A 20,177-nucleotide genomic window follows, 5' to 3' on the forward strand; every position below is an offset into this window, starting at 1 on the left:
GGAGTATAATCAAGCATAACTTTTGTCTCATTAATACTTTTAGTATTAAGTAAGAAAAGTTACTCTGTTACATAATCACTCTGTAATGAGTACCATTTCATTTGAGGTGTGGTTCAAATCACAGTTTATTAAAGCCATCTTTCAGGAGACAGTGTCATTCACATATTCACAGAAATGTGCCCTTTTATGTGTGTCTGAAACATAGAAACCTTATGATAGGCCAATTAGTCAGTAGCTTAACACTAAACAAATCTGTGCCGACTGCATTATTTCCTCCTGGATATTTGGGAAAAAATCTTGTTCCTGTGATTGGCTGGATCAGTGATATGTAAAGTTTGAGGTAATGACTTGGCCATAAGTTTGTAAGTGATAAGGAACAAAGAAATCTTGATTATATTTGGAAAAACAAATACTACTGATGTCCAAAGAGAAATGGATATGAGAAACTGAGAGGAAGCCATGAATTTTTTTAGCTTTTAGTCCAGTATGTTTTCAGATCTAGCCCAAACAATAAATCCATAGGCAGTATCACATCTTGGTGGGTGTATCACAATTACATTTACAACAAAGGAAATCCCATTCATTTGAAAACTACAGAATCAAAGTAATTTTTTCACTATAAGTATCTTGTTTATACAGGTCTAGGAGATAAGGAAAGACTTCCTAGGAGAATTGGCAACAAGAATGACATCTGATCAGCAACCATAAATGGGCAAATAAAAATGAATGCCACACTGAATTGAATTGTATCTTGGAACATGAGCTTATTTCTAACTAATGGAACTATAGATGTAGTTAGTTACGTTTAGGTCACTGGAGTCAGAAGAAGCCTTAATCCAACATGCATTATGTCCCATGAGACATGAATGTGAAGGCCGGAGAAGAGAACTACACAAGAGGACCACGGTTAAACTGCTGCTGTTGCAAACCCAGGGATGCTAGCAATTTCTAGAATGTAAAAAGACTGAAGGATAAGTGCTTGTTTCAGAGCAAACATGGTCCTGCTGACACCTTGAGACCAGACTTTGATCCTCTAGAAATCTGAACCAATAATTTCTCTGATTTAAAACCACTCAGGTTTGGATACTTTGTTAAAAGAGCCAGAAGAAAGTACTTTGCCTCTCTGGTAAGAAAAACAACATGCTCAAAGTTGTACAATGAGAATGTGAGTGAAAATTGTTCAATCAGAGCAAGCAAACAGCTCAGTTGTGAAATCAGGAGATAGAAAGGCAGGAGATACCATGAAATGAGGCTGGCCAGAAAAACAAGCAGGGGCTACATTATGCAGGAGTCATGATTTAAAATACAGATAAAGTTCTTTGAATAATGAATAATTTAAGAAGGTAAATAAATGATAGAGTAGTCAATTTTGTGTCATAGAAAGGTACTATGTTTCACTAGAAATAGATTACATGGAACTGGGGGGGATGATTGCTGGGCAAGTGTAATGATTGGAGTTTGAATCCCCAGCACCCACATAAATTCTATAAGTACCAAGTGGGTGTGGATGCCCACCTATAGTTCCAGTGACTGGTAAAGGAAAACTGGGACTCTCTGGAGCAAGGTGATTAGCTAGATAGACTAGCCTGTATCAGTGAGCTCTGGATTCAGTTGGGAGACTCTACCTCAAGGAATTAGAAGAAGGTAAAGGAAGATTTTCAATGTCATCCTTGGGCCTGCACACATACCTGTGTCCCAGTGGATCTACATAAATGTGCTGCCCCACACCTGAGAATATGTACATATACATGTATAGGCATACTACACACACATTTAAAAAGAAAGAGATTTGTTGGATAAGGGAAAATGTAAGACATGATTGAATTTATCTGGGTGAGCATGTAAATTGATTATTACTATTTGAGAAAAATCTCAAACCTAAGTGGATTGAAACAACATCCAAAAATTACTTCTCTGGGGGTTGTGTGGAGTAGTAAAGATAGATTATCATTAAACTGTTTCTCCTTAGGCATCTGCAGCCAACTGAGAGCCAGGTGATTTGGATTAGGTTTGGCTACAAAGGGCTCTACACATTATTTTACCTTCCTTCTGGGAACAATAGACAAATATGAGGACATCTTCATTATAAAGATGGAATACATACAAGAGGGAATACCTAAGCACTTAATCATCTCCTCAAGCCTATACTAGTATCGCCTACTCCCATTAGCCAAAGCATATCACACGGCTGAGTTTAATTTCAAAGGCTAGGAAAAAGGATTCTGCCACTTGACGGGAGGAGCTATGAAGTTATATAGCAAAAGGTATGCATACAATCAAGAAGTAAAGAACTGAGGTCATTAATGCAATCAATCCACCTATTACATAGGAAACTACCTCCAAGCACATTCCTAGACAAGCCGTCCCAGTGGTCATGGAAAATACTCACAAAAAATACTAATGTTGAACTATAATTTATATTGGCATTCTGAACTTCTAGCTTCTAGAACTGTGAGAAATACATTTTAATCCCCATTGTCTATAGTGTTTTATTATCTTAAGACAGGAGAATGTCATCTTGGAGATTTAGAATTGAAGAACAAGAGAGGAGGACTTTGAAATGAAGAAGAGGAAAAGCTGTCAGAAAAGAGTACATAGGCCAGGGTCTACAGCGCTTGACATCCACGGAAGACTCAAAAACCAGTTAATTGGTGCCAAGAGTTAAGTAAGGTACAGGTTAGCAACTGATAGCTGAGATTAGCAATGGGAAGTTATTAGTGATCTCAGTAAGGGCTTCCACTAGAGAGCATGAGGGAACCCAGGTGATGTGTATGGATGGAAGTGGATAACCAAGTCACCTCAAGGTGTCCAAGACTTGACAGGGAAGACAGAGCCTGGCTGACATGGAGAAGGAATGTGCATGCTGGAAGAATTTGATTTCTAAAAAAAACATGAAGTTTGCAAATACTATGTAACTGAAATAGGGACAAAAGGGGGAGGCTGAACATAGAAGAGCTTGCATAGAGTAAGGTTTCCAAGCATGGGGAAAGAAGGGAGTGGAAAGTCTTCTACTGGAGCTGGTACTTGTTGGTGAGAACAGGGAAAGAGAGTACAGATAGCAGGGGGCTTCTAGGACTGGTGACAGGAAAGTGAGACTCTTCCTTTTTGTGATCTCTATTTTCTTTGTGAAAGGTAAGGCAGGGTCATCTGTTGAAAGTTAAGTGGTAAGATCTTTCTGAATGTAGATGCTAGCTTCCAATACTATAGCAGCAGCCTAGAAGGGTAGGTTTGACTGTAGAAACCCATGCAAATGTAAATGGAGAAAGATGAGTTTCTACAAGCTGGGTTCCACCTGACTTGTTATTCAGAAAGACCCAGCATGAAGGAATTAAAGATAAATGCAAGAGCTAGGAGTGGTGGCACATACCTTTAATTCCAGGACTCAGAGGCAGAGGTGGGCAGATTTCTGAGTTTGTTATGGCAAATGCAATCCCAATTCCCACTCTTACAGCCATTGCCTGTGGGTGAATCCATCTTGGTAGCTAACTTGTCTGTCTGCACTGTGGAGACTTACAAAGAGCTCAGGCTTAATTTTGCACCATGGTCTGCAAAGTCCAGATAGGTACACCTTGGAAAGCTTGGAGGGTTGAGAAGCCAGAGAGCCATGGAGCCCAGGTGGTTTCCAGAGGGACTGGGAAGAGATGGTATGTATACTTAACCCTATTCCATCGTCATCCCAGGAGTTCCATAAGCATAATTTTACTGTGCCTCCGTTCTTTTTACTCAGATTGAACAGCATTGTGTTCCCAGATGGCTCAATAGCCAAATGCATTCCTGGTCTGCTTACCCTATTTCAGTTGTGAAGTTGGTAAAGTATATTAGTTTTCTTATTGCTGTGGCAAAATACATGAAAAACATCAATTTAAGGATGGAAGTATTTGTTGTTGTTACAGTCAGTCCATCATAACAGGGAAGGCATGGTAGCAGGAGATTGAGGCAGCTGATGCCAGTGGGTCCATAATCAGGAAGGAGGTGGGAGGGGAGTCTAGTGCTCTGGTCCTTAGTGCTCTCTCAGTCTCTGTCTCTCTGTTTTTCTCTCTGTCTCTGTCTCTCTCTGTCTCTGTCTGTCTCTCTGTGTCTATCTTTGTCTCTGTCTGTCTGTCTCTCTGTCTTTGTCTGTCTCTGTCTCAGTCTCTGTCTCTCTTTGTGTGTTTCTGTCTCTCTTTCCCTATCCCATGGAATGATGTACCCACAGTTAGAATGGATCTTCCTTTCTCCATTGACACAATCTTAAAACTCCTTCATAGTCACACCCACAGGTTTTTCTTCTTACGAGATTCTAGGCCTGTCACGTAGAATCAATATTAACCATCATCTGAAATTATACAGAATGTGGTTGGATCCTGACCCCTTGTACTTACCAGCTCTGTGACCTTGGACAAACCTCTTTTCACCTTCCTCTTTTAGTCTCCTTATCTGAAAAAATGTGGTTAATATAAACCTTGCTGGACTGATGGGAAGCTTAGAATTAAGAAAAATTTCTAGGTATGATCTGACTGGTCAGTACCGAAGTGCAATCTTGACTTCTTGTGTTGTGGAAACCACAAGTCAATGGTGAAATCCCACACCAATTGTGCTACCATTCTAAGACTTGCCTCACTTTATTGGTTCATACAGAAGTGTGTAATCAACTACAGCCACCAAACTTTTTATTTAATCCGCAGCAAATGTGATGTAGTAATCGATGAAACTATCTGTTCTGTCAAATGTGTGTAAACTAAAAGCCTCATGGTGGGGTTACTGTATTAACCTCGCAGGATTCCATACCAAAGCACCTCAGGCTTTGGGGCTTACATAAGAGAAACTTAGTTTTGCATAGTTCTCGTTGGTAAAAGTCCAAGCTCGGGGGTTCAACAGATGAGAATTCATTCTGAGGCCTCACTCCTTGGTTGTTTGATGGGGATCTTCTTTTGTTTTCCCACGGTAGTTTTCCTGTCCCAAACTCATAAAGACAACAGCCATGCTGGATTAGAGCTTATCTACTTCTCACAATGTAGCAAACCTCGGGAAGCTGAAGAGAATACACACTGCACTTCAGTCATAAGTTGTTGGCTCTCTTTCCACAGCAAAGGAATAAATCTCTTCATTCACTGAGTGAAGAGGTAGGTAAAATATCCAAGTTCTCTACCGTTTCTTAAGTGCAAACTGTTGATTCTAAGGAACTTAAGAAGACAAGTAAACAAATAGTAAAAAGTAATAAACACCCCCAATGTGGAAGATGGTCTTTTCTATATGTATATGTGAGCTAAATTGTTTTGGGGGCATGTGTTTCCCACTGGAAACATGCCCATAAATATACTTGGGGGTTTTATTTCTGGAAGAATCTGTGCTCAAGAACCACAAGGTGCTGCAGGTTCCGTTCAGGTATGTATATAGATGTCCTCTGAGACATGTTGAAGAGATTACACAAAATCATCAGAATTCTCACTAGTTCTTATTTTAAGGAGAAACACTTTCAAGTTGAACAGTTACTATATAGAAGAGAAAGGCTGTTCTTTGAACATTAACTCCCAGCAGCTACTATGATAACTTCTTTCTGTTCATTAATTCTGATATGTTCATTTATTCAAGATTAAGAGGTATCCATTCCTGTTCCCCATTACAGAGAAGAGTGTTCATAAAAATCAAGTAATAGATCTAACATTTCAAAGTGGTGGAGATAAAGTAGGCTTCAAATTTGGATTTGTCTGAACACAAATCATTAATACTTTTGATTATACATTCCAACTGGTCTTCACCCAGTATTGCCTAATATGGTATTCATTAGGTATATGTGATTCCCTACACTTAAATTAATTAAGATAAAAATACCGGACTGGGGATATTGCTCAGTGGGGCAAAGTACATGTCATGAATGTATGAGGACCAGAGTTTCAACCCCACATTCCACAGGGTAAAGCCAGATATGTCTGTAACCCAGTGCTCCTATAGTGAAATGAGAAACAGCAACTGAAAAATCTCCAGATGGCCAAGTGCCAGCTATCATGGTTTATAGTGAACAATAACAAGGTTCTGTCCTCAAAACAAGGTGAAAGGCAAGAAGGCAAGAAGCAACACTTGAGGTTGTTCTCTGGCCTCCACATTTGAGCCATGGCACCCACACTCACATTCTCACACACAAAAGTGAGTACACACAGACACAGACAGACAGACAGACAGACACACACACACACGCACCATACACACACATACAAAAGACAAAACACATTCCAGATTTTAGTTCTTCAGTTACAGTAGATGCATTTGAAATGCTCAGTTACCACACTCCTGTACTAGACACATAGAAAATATTGCCATATTGCTAAAAGTTGTGTGGATCTAGAACTAGGTGATCCTACCTAATTAAGTTGTGTAATCATATTTGTGAAGTTTTTGTTGATGAGATAGTTTGCAGCAACCAATGAAATGGAGAGCTGGAATTCTGTAATTCATACTTTGTAGACTTCAACCGGTTTGGAATAGAAATCATTGTTGAACATTGTATTCTCCTGCTCCTCAGCTTACACTCATACTCTCTTAATGAGATCCATCTTTTCTTTTTCTTCCCTTTCTGTTTAATACTTTTGATCAAACCTTGCTATTTAGCCCTCGGCAGCTATAAGCTTTCACTGTTCCTGCCTAAGCCTCCCAGGTGCTAGGATTACAGTCATTCTCCATCATGCCTGCTTAGTTATGGTTTAAAGCCTTACCTTTTAATTGTAATGAGAACATTTTATATGAGAGGTGGCCTCAACAAATGTTTGAGCACACAATATAGCATTGTTAACACCAGGCAATATGTTGTGTAACATGTCTCTAGTGCTTCCTTATTTTATATAGCTAAACTTCGTATCTGATGAACAGCAACTCTCATTTTTCCCACCCACCCCAGGTCATAGCAATAAGCAGCCTACCCTCTTTCTATGACTTTTAATACTTACAGTTCCTCATATAAGTGGAAGCAGTGTTTGCCCTTCTGTGTCTGGCTTATTCTAGTTATTATAATGTACTCCAGGCTCATCAAATTGTCCAAACAGCAGAGTTTCCTTCATTTTAAGGCAAATAATATTCCATTGTATTTATACATCTATGTAGCTATGTCTATGTATGCCATATTTTCTTTATTCTGTTATCTATTAACAGACATTTTGGTGTTTTTTTTCTGTGTCTCCTCTGATGTGAATAATGGTGCAATGAACTTGGGAGTGTACATATCTCTTCAAGATCATGAGTCCACTAGTTTTGCATAAATACCCTAAAGTAAAATTGCACCATATTATACTTCTAATTTTAATCTTTTGAGGAGTCACGCTACTGTTTACCGCAGTGGCTGTATTATTTTACATGCAATCAACAGTGTACCAATTTCCCTAATTCTCCCCATTCTCAATACTACTTATTATCATTTGTTTCTTTTTTTCAGTAACAGCCACTCTAACAAGTGTTCAGCATCTACTCATATATTTGAATGGCCATTTGAATTCCATCATTTCCTCCATTTCATATTGTCTGTGTTAGTCAATTTCCCATTATTGTAATTATATCCGGGATAAAAATCAATTCAGAAAAAGAGAGCTTTGTTTTGGTCCATCATTATAGAAGCGTTAGCCCTGGTTGGTTGGCCCCACTGCTTCTTGGCACATGATTAGGCGGCACATTATTGTGGGAATGTGTAATAGTGGAAATGTTAATGCAGGAAGGAGAAGGAGTAGGAGGAAGAGAAGAAGACTATTATATGAAATATGAAGAGAATGAATGAATTAAAAGAGACCAAGGTCTCACAATTCCTTTTTAGGATACACCCTTAAGTGACCTAAGATGTCTTTCTCACTGGAATCCATCTGGCAAATTATTTTCCATTTCCCAGCAGCTCTATGCTGGAGAGCAATCTCATAACACAACACATGAGCCCTTGAAGGATAGCATGGTTACAAACTATAGCGTGTACTTTGCCATTTAACATGTTTTGGTTTCCTTTTGTATTCAGAGGTTTCTGTTTGATGTAGTCACTTTTGTCAGGTTATGCTTTTGTTTCTTGTGCTTTGGCTTCATATTGAGTAATTAGTCAATACAAAGTCATTTGGAGAATACATTGCTTTATTATATATATATATGTATATATATATATTTAACAGAAGTTATGCCACCTAACCACACAGTGAAGCAGAACTCTCTCCCCGTGCTGCTCCTGTCTCTCCCTTATAACTTGGGAATGTAGTAGCTCAACAGAAGCAACAGGAAGGGGACAGTTGCTCATGGCACTCTATGGGAAAACAAGGCCAGTGTATGAACAACTTCACATTGTAGACAAAGCTTGTCCGAATCCATGCCCACAGCTATAGGAGTACTAGCTTTTTTCTCCATCTCCACAGCCATTACTATCACACTGTATTTCCCCATGGATCTTTTGAAGACTTATTTCTTCCTGGGAGTGAGGAGAATGACTAAGGATTCAGAGGAGACACACCCTAGCTCCGAACTAGGAAACCGGGCACTACTCAGCTCCCTTCCTGTTTCTCCATGTACAAAACCACTCAGCCCCATGCTGCCCTGGAGACAGTGTCTATGTCGATGGCCATTTGCCCCTGGGCTGAGGTGACTGCCTGGGTTTTGGTAGGCATCTTTGCCATGTTACTGCAGTAAAGGAACTCAGCCTTTCTGGGATGCCAGATCATGTGGGCAGGCCTGATTTCTCCTCAGAACTGTGAGTTTATAGTGGCAAGAAATAATGGCATCTGGAGCTTGTGGGAGTTCAGGCATGAGGTAGTGTGATATCATCATTGTTGTTTAAGCTCTGAAGTCAGACCATGTGATAGCCTGGGAGACCTCCAAGGAGTGGGAGGCTAAAGGCATGATGTTGAAAGAGGGTCTGGATGTAATCCTGGCTCTTCCTCTTATTGAGTAGATGGCACTTTTTCAACCAAACTGTGCTTGCCACATACACAGCAGTATCCGCCTACTCCGAGGATCAAATGAGGTGATGCATATGAGTGTGCAGCTGCTCAACACATAGCATGAGCTCATTAATGGTAGCTACTGCTGTTACAGCATTGCTATTGTTCCCGCAGCGAGGGAGAGGAGCTGGTGACAAGACAGTGTCTTCAGAAGGGCAGCTAAATGCTTGGTGGACCAACTGAGATTATACTGACCAGAAACATGCCCTTCCTGAGCAAGCCATTGCATTTTGTCTCATTGCATATTGGCCACATGCTTCTGGGATAACTTTGCTAGTAAGAACCCTGAAGTGGAGACGAGTCCAAATGTAGTGACAGAGCATCACCCCTGACCACCACAGCCTACACTGGATTTGCAGGTGGTGAGTGCTGGCAGGGTAGCTGGGACTTTCCCTTTCCTGATCTTTCAGAACACAATACTTAACTTTTCATGTTTTACAAAGTGGTTCATTGTAAACCCCGATTTCTTGTTTGTACCTCAGTGGGTAGGTTCATGAGGGATGGGTAAACCTCCAACTGCATTATGGAAGGCTGCAGTCTACAAAGCACATCTTTTGGGGTGAGGCTGGATGGATTTTTAGAGGTAAGTGAAGCAGTGGTGGTGATGAGAAATGGAGGAAAATAAATATCCAGTTATAGAGAATGAAAACTGACAAGAACCTGGGCAACTTCCAAAACAACATTCTAAACACCAGCAGCCAGAGTGCTAAGGCCAGGAGAGGGCCTCAGTCTGGATGAACAAACACTGCCACCTGCTGGTCATGAAGAATACAACCTCTGAGGGATCACTTGCAAAAACACGCACTTGAAAAACATTATAGAACTGGGGTGAATGAAGAGGAAACAAAAAAAAGAAAGAAAGAAAAAAGAAAGAAAGAAAAAAGAAAGAAAGAAAGAAAGAAAGAAAGAAAGAAAGAAAGAAAGAAAGAAAGAAAGAAAGGAAGGAAGGAAGGAAGAAAGGAAGGAAGGAAGAAAGAAAGAAAGAAAGAAAGAAAGAAAGAAAGAAAGAAAGAAAGAAAGAAAGAAAGGAAGGAAGAAAATACTTAAGACATAGTGTTTTACCATGTATGTAAACTGGTGCTTTATATACCAAAACACGACCATAGAGAAAATGGGATCAACAGGCAATTTTTGAGTGTGCATCCATTTTTTTCTTGTGGTGTTGGTTGGTTGGTTAAGATAGGATCTGCCTACTTTGTCCAAGGTGGCCTTAAACTCCAGTTACAGAAATATTCTCACATCTCTGCTTTTGAGGAAAATTTGGATCACAAGTGCATGTCACTGCATCCAGTAAACACATTCTAAATTTTAGTAGTTGACAAATAGTGACTGTTGCACATCTTAGTGGCTATATTTTACATTTGTGCAAACACACACACGATGAATGTGTGTCTAGTCCTAGACAAAGTCGATCTGCACGGAACTGCACATGCTAAATATCAACCCACGTGGGGTAATTCCAAGCACAAAGGATGTATGTGAGATAGAAAAGAAGCAAGAGATTGGATGCAAATATCAAGGTCAAGAGAATAAGCAAACAGAACAATGAAAGAAATTAATAGAACACATGAAAATGATTTCATCTTCCTACACTGAGCAGGTCCATGTGTGTCCCTACTGTGTTAGGGAATGTGGGCCTGCAAACCTGATACAGGATATGGTCCTTGTCTTCAAGGACATCTGAGTCTAGTTAAGGGCATCAGCCATAGAAGGTAGCATCTGAACTCACCATAGCAGTGTACAGAGCCATGTGGTTAACTGAATAGGGCAGGGTAGGTAACAAGCAGAGGACGTTACCAGCTAGCAAGGAGTGCAATTCTGGACTGTGCAATACTACGTAAATGGAAGAGTGTGGAATTCCAAAGGGCCCTAAGGCAAGGATTAGAACTTCACAGTAGCAGGTTAAAGGCTATCTAGGGAGGAGGAGCTTCAGGGAGGATAACCAGTTAACGTAGTCTCCCTCCACATGAATTTGACTCATGGATAGGGTACTCCGTTACCTTCCAAACAATACAATGGGAGCGAATCTCTTGAGCCTTCCATGTCTAAACTCTCAGTTCCTGCAGCTCTTCATTTAAGAGCTCAATGGATTAGAGCACTGTTCCTGGAGCCAGGCTGTAGTCATGAACCTGGTTGGCATTTAGCAGCTGTGTGTCTTTGGGCAAGTTACTTAACTTTACTGTTCCTACTTTCTCATTACATTGTATTCAGGATTAAGATGGCTGAATTCCTGTAACACTTATGGATCAGAGCTTTAGTGTCATCAACCTGTTTCTGTATAGTTGTACTAAGGGTGATAATCCTATCTTAAGATACATTTGAGTGACCCTCTCTTCGTTTCATTGTTTAATCTTGTCTCTTAGTCACCTTGAATTAGCATCAACCCGGACTTAGGGAATGGAAAGAAGTAATGGGGGATAGAATATTTGAAAGGAAGTAAAATGTTCTCTTCCATCCAGACCTGGAAAAAAACTAATTTTCAGAGTGGAAGTCATGATCTTGACATTGAAGCTTTGTTGTGAACAGAACCCTTGTCATTTCCTTCGGCTCTGAGTTCACACATCAAAAGTCAACCGTCTAGGACTGAGGCCACCCTGTTCCCCAGTGAAAGACAACACTTCCTGCATGGAATGCCTAGAACCTGGGATCTGCCCCACCTAGAGGTCAGTGTACCTGTGAGTTTGGCAATGAGGTCCCACCCTTTCCTGAGGACACTAGCTATTGAAAGTTAATGATTGCCTAGGGAAGGGGTATCATTTTCTTCTGTGTTGTCGTCACAGGGAAGTTATTCATGCATGCTGATACAAGGAACACTAGTTAAACTCCCCCAGTGGAATAAGGTCATAAAGTAGGAAGGGGGAAATAGGAAAGGTGGTCAGTAGTAGAAAGAAGGGGATGAGAAAGGGGGAACAGAGAGCAGATATGATCACAGTACATGAGGAAGTCAAGAGGTTACATTTAAAAATTTCATTAGAAAAATAAGAAAAAATGGGATGTAAGAAGACTAAAATGGTGAGGTTGATGGAAAATCCTGTGTCTTAATGGCCTCTCCCAGAAAGTATCTAATTCAGGGGATCTTGTGGCCCTTTCTGTAGTGACACTCTAATAGATGATTCTCTCCCCATATAGATTCCAAATTTTCAGGACGGAAAGGAAGTCAGCCCTTTGGTGAGGTCACATGGGATCACTAAGACCATCATTTTCCAGGGAGGGTAGGATGTAAAGCTGCAGAGTTCATATAAAGCTGGTGCCCTCTGCTGGCAGGAGTTGAGTCCATGGGCCAGAAGAGGAGATGGCTGGTATCATGATCTACACAAAATAAATGAGATAAGACTAAGAAAGCAGACCAGTGAGGCCTCACCAGTGGCTGACTTTACAGAGGGAAGGAGGAAGGAAGAAGAGAGAGGGCAAGGGGAAGGGGAGAAAGAGGGAATATTTGTGTATATTTGTGTGTGACAGACAGACAGACAAGAGACAGAGAGATAGAGAGAGGGAGGGAGGGAGGACTTGAACTTCCCTGCCCAAGAGGATTTAGGTGTTCCATGCTATGAGGTCACAGTGCCTTCTGTATTCATAGTGGCTGTCTTCTCAGTGAAAGGAGGGCAGGGAAGTCACTCTGAAAGGTATCTGTTCTTTCCTTTTTCTGTAACTTCTGTTTATAAATTGGCACACAAAGTATCAGTTTTCCTCATAGTTTTTCAATGAGCGCTTCACTTGGATTGACTCTCCCCAACCTCTCTCTCCACTTTCCTGTCTCTCTGCCCCCATCCTTCGATATATTCTTCCACTCCCAGTATTTCCCTACAACTTCTATGTCACATGTATGCTATAACCCTTCCTACCTATATTTATTCCTTAAAGCATCTTTTTGCCCCTTTCATGAACCTTTTTGTGTTTTCCTGACCTCTGCACATACTCACTGTCATATAACAAGTATAAACTTCGAAGCAAGGATGCCCTTATGAGAAAAAAACATATGATGTTCATCTTTCTGGACCTGTATTACCTCATTCAGTATAATATTTTTTTCAGTTCTATCCTTTTTCCTTCAAACCTTATCATTTCATTTTTTACAGCTTAAAATTCCACTGTATATAGGTATCATATTTTCATTATCCATTCATTAATTGATGAACATCTCGATTGTTTCCATTACAATAGAGCAGTAACAAACATGGATGAGCAAATATCTCTATAGCAGGATATAGAGTCCTTTAGGTATATGCCCAGGACTTGTATAGCTAGCTGCCGTGGTAGATCTATTTATAGCTAGACTTCCATAGTAACTTCCCTTGTTTGCACTCTCACAAACATCCTGGCCAGAATTTGTTGTTAGCTGTTTTCTTGATCTTATGACTGGGGTGAGATAAATCTTAAAGTAGTTTCATTTACATTTCCCTGATAATTAAGGATGGTAAACACTTTAAAAATATTCATTGCCATTTGTAATTTTTCTTTTGAGAACTCCCTGTTCAGTTTATTAACCTATTTTAAAAATTGGGTTACGTATCCTTTAATGGGCCAAGCAAGATGGTAGCTGAGTGAATCCTCAGGCAATCTCTCCCCAGATGCACCAAGTACAACAGCTATTCACATACCAAACTAATTTCACAAGAGCTAAGGAAATCAAGAAAGAGAATGTCACATGTGTTTATAGTATAACAAATTGAAAGACTTGAGGACAGAAATAGGAAGCAAAAATGTTTGCCCATCACTCCCTTTGCAGCAATTACTTTTCTATTGCTTGATCAAATGCCATGACCAAAGAAGCTTATAAAAGGAAGAATTTATTGGGCTTATGGTTTGAGTTTTAAGAGTCCATCATGGGCTTTTTGAAGCCCATCCCCTTTGGGGGGATGCCTTGTTCAACCTTGATGTAGGGGGGAGGGGCTTGATCCTGCCTCAACTGAATGTGCCAAGCTTTGTTGACTCCCCATGGGAGGCCTCACCCTTTCTGAGGTGTGGATGGGGGTGAGCTGGAGGAGGGGGAAACTGTGGTTGCTATGCAAAATGAATTTTAAAAAGAGTCCACTATTGTAGGAATGCATGGAAGCTAGCATGCATGACAGGTAATAGGTATGGCAGCAGAAACAGAGAGCCAAGAGCTCACATCTTCAAACACATGTATGAAACAGAGAGAATGAACAGAAAATTATTGAGCCTTTTTCAAAGGCTTGTCCTAAGGCCCTTATAGTGACAGGCTTCCTTTGAAAAGGCTGCACTGAGGCCTCAAACACAGGACGGACCAGGGACTAAGTGTTCAAACCCTGAGTCCTATATTGGACATTCCTCATTCAAACCCTTACAGCTTTCCTCTATCGCTAAGAAAACTCCAGAGAGCAACACTTCCCACTTGGGGAAAAGAGAAAATTGACCCTAGGCCATAGACCTGAAATCCAGGATTTAGCATGTCACTGGGAAACTCTACTGAGAAAAATCCCATGCCCGCTGTTAGGGTAGTAGCTGAAATTGAGCCACTGTTAACAGTGTATGGCAGGCAATAGGCACTACCCCCATTAACTAGCCTCCACCCAACCTCAGGCAGTAGAGTGGGCTGCAGAACTCTACCAGCTGAGGTAGCAAATCTAGGACAGGATTTTTATTTTGAATCCAGCCAGAAGCAGGCTCAATGTGAGACTAAGATTTAAGTTAAAAATGTAGGTTGTGTAGATAGTCCAAAGCTCAGTTTGTAAACCAGTGTTCAGGAAAGGCCTGAGTTTCAATTGCACCAGTTCCTTCCATAGAGTAGGTTTGGGAACATGTCCTACACTTGAGAGTATGTCCAAGCCCCTGTGGATGATATATAGATGTGACCCAGCTTTTGTGGCCAGGGGATTGTCCCCACCACTCACCTCCAACTTTGGCCAGTACAGCTATTACCAGAGCAGTACTCACATACAAGAATCTTGAATTGCTCCAGGACTAATCCCAGAACCATCCTGTGCATCACATGAGATACATTTGTGATTTGGCCTGCATCACTGCTACCTGGGATGACTTTGTAGATCCTCATAACACATGAAATTCAGGCAAAAATCCAGCTTAATACAAAGTACAAGCAAAGGTGACCAATATTCTGCCTTCACTATCAATACACCAAGTTTAGGCAACATGATATAGTGCAAGGTTCCACTCACTAAGGAATACCACCAAGTAATGAAAGCATACAATCTTTGCCTTGGCAATGACTTAGCTGCTGAAGTCAAACGTGTGCAGGTCTTATATCCCCCACCTCAGTTCTGCCTGACGTTAGAACCTCTGGTGCAGTTCCAGTGCTAAGGGAAGGAATGCAGCCTGTCTGTTGAACTTCCATTCCATCACTTTCGGCTGGTTCCAACAGTCCCAAGTTATGAGTCTAAGTAATTGGCAACTCGTTGAAGCCTAGCTCTTACTCTTAATCCATTGTGGTTCCAGTCTTGTTGGGCAGTGGTTTCTGAGAGTGACACAGCTTATGGTTTTTGTGGCCACAGGAACTTGAGGCTAGTCAATCCACAATGATTCTTAAAGTCTAACCACAAGACAGTAACTGCAGATAAGGCCTTAGGACCATGGCTAAAAGTACAGACAACCCTCTCTAGGTAATCTACTGCTTGTTTTTTAATGGAAAATTTGGGAGAAGCTTGAATTTGCCTATAGTACTGAAACAATGACTACATACCATTAGCAGACTTCTGCAGCATTTGTACCTTAGCACTATATAGTGCTAGGATAAAGCAAATGACTAGGACTCATTACAATTTCTTGAAAGAGAAGCATACACCACACCTGGTTCTTCAGTGCCAGATGATGTCGTATACCAACAAGCTTTCAGAAAACCATGGCGTCATCTAGTACTCAACTAAGATGTCAGAAACTGTTCGGGCAGTCACTGGCGTGAGAGTAACCTCAGAGAACCTAAAACAATTGTTTTAAGGAAGCTAACTCAATAAGCTTGAAGGGAACAGAGAAATGTGTCAATGTTGTAAAAAAAAAAGAAACTTAACAAAAAATATAGGAGCAATTTAAAAGTCAAATAGAAGGTACTAAGATGAAAAATATATTTAGGAAAATTTAAAATGTGATATAAGATCTGAATAGTACAGACAAAAAGTAAGTAGGCCCGAATATAAAGCATTTGAAAACAAAGTTTGTGAAGAAGAAAAAAGGAGGGATGAGTAGGGCTTACTCGTACTTTAGGGGACAACATTAAAGAATCAAGTATTATGATACTGGGGCTTATCCAAGAAGCACTTGGGAATGCCAAAGGACCAGAAAGCTTATTTATGGATTAGAAGAATCAATATCATTTAAAAGTCCCTTACAAAAACAATTATAGATTGAACACAATTTCTTTCAAAATTACAGTGGCTTTCTTTACAGAAGTAGTACAAAAATCTTCTAAAACTTATATGAAACCATAATAATGCCCAATATCCAAAGGCTTTCTGGGCAACAAGAACAAAGCAGCTAGCTAGCTACCTGACTTTAAAAGATATTATAATGCGTTGAGTGGGGGGGGGGGTAGAATAGGGGGAAGAGGGAATCATAGGATAGAAGACAGATCAGGCACCAGAGTGACCTCGAGTGATCTAAAGGGATGACACCAATTGGCAAGCTAAGCAATAGTGGAGAGACCACCTCGAATGCCCATTCCTGATAATGAACTTGATGTCTACAACCATCCGGGAGCCTTCATCCAGTGATTGATGGAAGCAGAGGCATACCCACAGTTAAACACAGAACTGAACCCAAGGAACCCAGCGACAGAGAGAGAAGAGCGATGAGCAAATTGGCAAAGAATGGGCTGGCAAAACCAGCAGAGACAGCTGATCTGAACAGGGGAGAGCTCTTGGACCCCAGACTGACAGTGGGGAGGCCAGCATGGGACTGATCTGGACCCCCCAAATGTGAGTGTCAGCAAGAAGGACTGGGAAACCTATGGGGCCCAAGCTGTGGATCAGTGTCTATCCCTGATATACAAACAGTCTTCGTGTGCCTATAGCACAAAGAGGGATGCTCTCTCAGCCTGGACTCTTAGGGGAGTGCCTGGACCCTACCCAGAGTAAAATGACAGACTCTGATATCCCCTATGTGGAAGGAATTGGCAATAGGGTGGGAGGCGGGGGGGAGGGAGAAAGGGGGATGCGGGAGGAGGGGAGGGAGAGGGAACTGGGATTGACATGTAAAACAAGCTATTTAAAATTAAAATAAAAAATAAAAAATTTATTATAATGCTACAGTAGTCAAATCAGCATTGGATTGAAATAAACACAGACACACAGCATACTGGGAAAGAACAGAGAATCTAGAAACAAACTCATTCATCTATCACCAGTTGACTTCTGACCAAAAGTGCCAAAAATATGCTGTGGAAAAGAAACAACCCCTTTAACAAATGGTGTTAGAAAAGCTGGATATCCACATGCATATGAATGTTGGACCTTAATATAAGGCATGACTTTATCAAACTACTATAATTAAGCATAAGAGAAATGCTTCACAATATTGAAAATAGCAAGATTTTTAGGACAAGAACTTCCAAAACACATACAATGAAAGCAAAAGCATACAAGTGAAATTACATCAAATGTAAAAGCTTTAGTACAACAAAGAGAGTGTTCAACACAGTGCAGAGACAACCTCCATACTGAATGAGATCCCATTTGACTACATCTGACAACACGTTGATATCCAAAATATATGAGATTCAAAACTCAATCCAATGTCAAATGGGCATAGATTTAAGGAGATAATTTTTAAAAGGCATACAAATGGACAACAGGTACATGAGAAAATACTCAATATCATTAATACTCAAGAAAAGGCAAATCAATACCACAATAAATTATGACTTCAAATCAATAAGAACAATTACTGAATTTTAAAGATATTAAGCATTGGCTAGGATATAGAGAAAGAGTAACCCTTGTACACTATTGCTGGCAATAAAAATTAGCTCAACCACTATGAAAAACAATACAGAAGTTTCCCAAATTTAAAAAATAAAACTACCATCTGATCTAGCAATTCCACTACTGGGTATATAACTAAGGAACTGAAATCAGCATTTCAAAGAGATCTCTGAATTCTCATGTTCACTATAGCACTATTCACAATATCCAAGAAATAGCAAAAAGCCAAGTGTAACAGTGGCATAAATGTTATAAAGATCACTAAGACCACTTCCTGATTGGATTTAAGACCTACTCCACAGGATGGTACTCATGTCCTGTATTGTAAATCTAGTCAAGAACTTATGGCTGAAGAAGAGGTCATGGGCCCTAGGGGAGAACCTACTACCATTATTTTGATAAATGCTATCAAACTACCCTTTACATACATCCTATACCCATAGATTAGTACATCTCTCAACCATCTTTTGAGGTTTTTGTTTTTGCTTTGCAGTAGATGGCAATTAACACAGAGATTAACATTCAACTTGTGTTGAGATTAAGGGACTGTGGAGTACTCAGCTCTAAATGGGACATTTTGTCATATCCATTTCTCCAGTAGCTCAGGGATCACTGCAGAAGCAGTAGCAGAAGAAATGTAAGAGACAGAAGTTGTGGAGCAGTGCTTCAACAGTGTTGTTTGAAAGGGGCAGGGCTTCACCTAAGAACTCACAATTGCTGTGACTGCATCAACAAGATTTATACAAGATCAAGTCAGTCAACATTATAGCAAGGATGAGGGAGAAGTACTGGTGGTTATGAGAGGCGTTGGAAGGGATTTGGTCAAAACACCTTGTAATTATGTATTAAATTCCCCCCCACAAAATAATAAAAAAGCCTTCTCTTTTCAGAGGGTAAACAGAACAGGAGTGGATTTACGGGGGAAGGCGGAGGGGATTGGGAGGAGTAGAGGGGAGTCTGCGATCAGGATGTAAGATGTAAGAGAAGAATAAATTTTAAGCATAAATAAAAACAGGAAGAGGTGAATTAATTTTATTAAATGAAGTAATATTAATTTTATTAATCCCTCTTACTTAGGCCAGTAAACTCCAAGTATTTGACTTCATCCTACCATCCAGTGTAAAGGTAATCCTTGTTAATATTTCCATTACTTTGTTTTGGTTCTAAGATTTTAGGATATTCATGTTTTATATTTACACATTTCAGTTTGAAGTAGACACATTTCATATGCTCAGTCACATGTGGTTAGTGGCTGTCACACATGATTGACCAGTAAAAACATAATAAGCATTCAGATGCTAAATAAGAGTGCTATCTAAGGACATGGCATTATAGCATATCTACATACATGGAAGTGTCCAGATATTGGGGCCTTAGTAATATTCGTTTTATCCTTTAATTCCAGGAAGCTCTGCCAGAGTACAAACAGCCCTGCATATCTGAATAGTTCTTTGGGACTTAATAGAAATCTTGCTTATCTTTTTCCTTTAGAATCAGTTCTCCAGAGAAAGGAGAAAATAAATTCAATATGAAAGGTAGAAAATAGGATATAAAGAAATTCCAAGGAGTTCTAAACCCTAGGAAATGAAGTCAACATTCAGGCAGAGAAATAGGAATTTATTTTCAATGTAACCCATAGTACTAGGTAAAAAGCATGATATTTGTGGGTGAAGACCACTCTGCCTTGATACACTTCCTGGGTCTTTTATATTGTTTTCATTATGAATATATTTAGTAGTGGAGAGAGCAAACAATCCTCCACTGCCAGAAATTATGCAATCGACTTTCCCACATCTTGGGACATCATAGGGTTCAGCAAAACTCTAGTACAATGAATAAGCCTCCCCCTGGGGAGACCGTCTTCACGATCATGGTATCACTCGTGCTGTTCCTGAACTCTGCCCATGCTTTAATAAAGACCAAGTTCAGAGTAAAGATCTCATTTGAAGTTCAGGATTAGGCCACACTAGACCTTTCACAGGTGAAAGATTTATCCTCCAGTAAAAGTGGCTAAGCCCTTTTTCCCACTGATATTTTAAGTCCAAAATAGTGACAAAACAAATACTTACAGGAAATACTTACCAGAAATACTTTAAAGAAATTTAAGTGCAGGTCATATATATTCATTTAAACACTGAAATTTCTTGTATCTTTCTAAAGTGTAGGAAAGAATCCTTTCACATATGTCAAACAAGCTAACTAGAGGGTCCACATGGAGATTGGAGGAAACAATAAAATATTTTGCTTCTCTCTTGCAACAAATTTTGTTCTTAGGACACTGAAGGGAGAAACTGATGCTCTAGGTGGGTAGTGAATCCTTTTGCGGCCTGTGAACTGAAATTAAAATATGGTT

The 20,177-nt window shown here is 40.1% G+C and overlaps 1 pseudogene; it reads right to left on the bottom strand.

The window, feature by feature from the left end:
- Positions 1-19,561: 19,561 nt before the first annotated feature.
- On the bottom strand, positions 19,562-19,713 carry LOC121135277 (annotated as a pseudogene).
- Between the last annotated feature and the right edge of the window lie 464 nt (positions 19,714-20,177).

The sequence above is a fragment of the Mesocricetus auratus genome, unplaced genomic scaffold (assembly GCF_017639785.1).
Source record: "Mesocricetus auratus isolate SY011 unplaced genomic scaffold, BCM_Maur_2.0 Super-Scaffold_100033, whole genome shotgun sequence".
In the NCBI taxonomy this organism is placed as follows: Eukaryota; Metazoa; Chordata; class Mammalia; order Rodentia; family Cricetidae; genus Mesocricetus; species Mesocricetus auratus.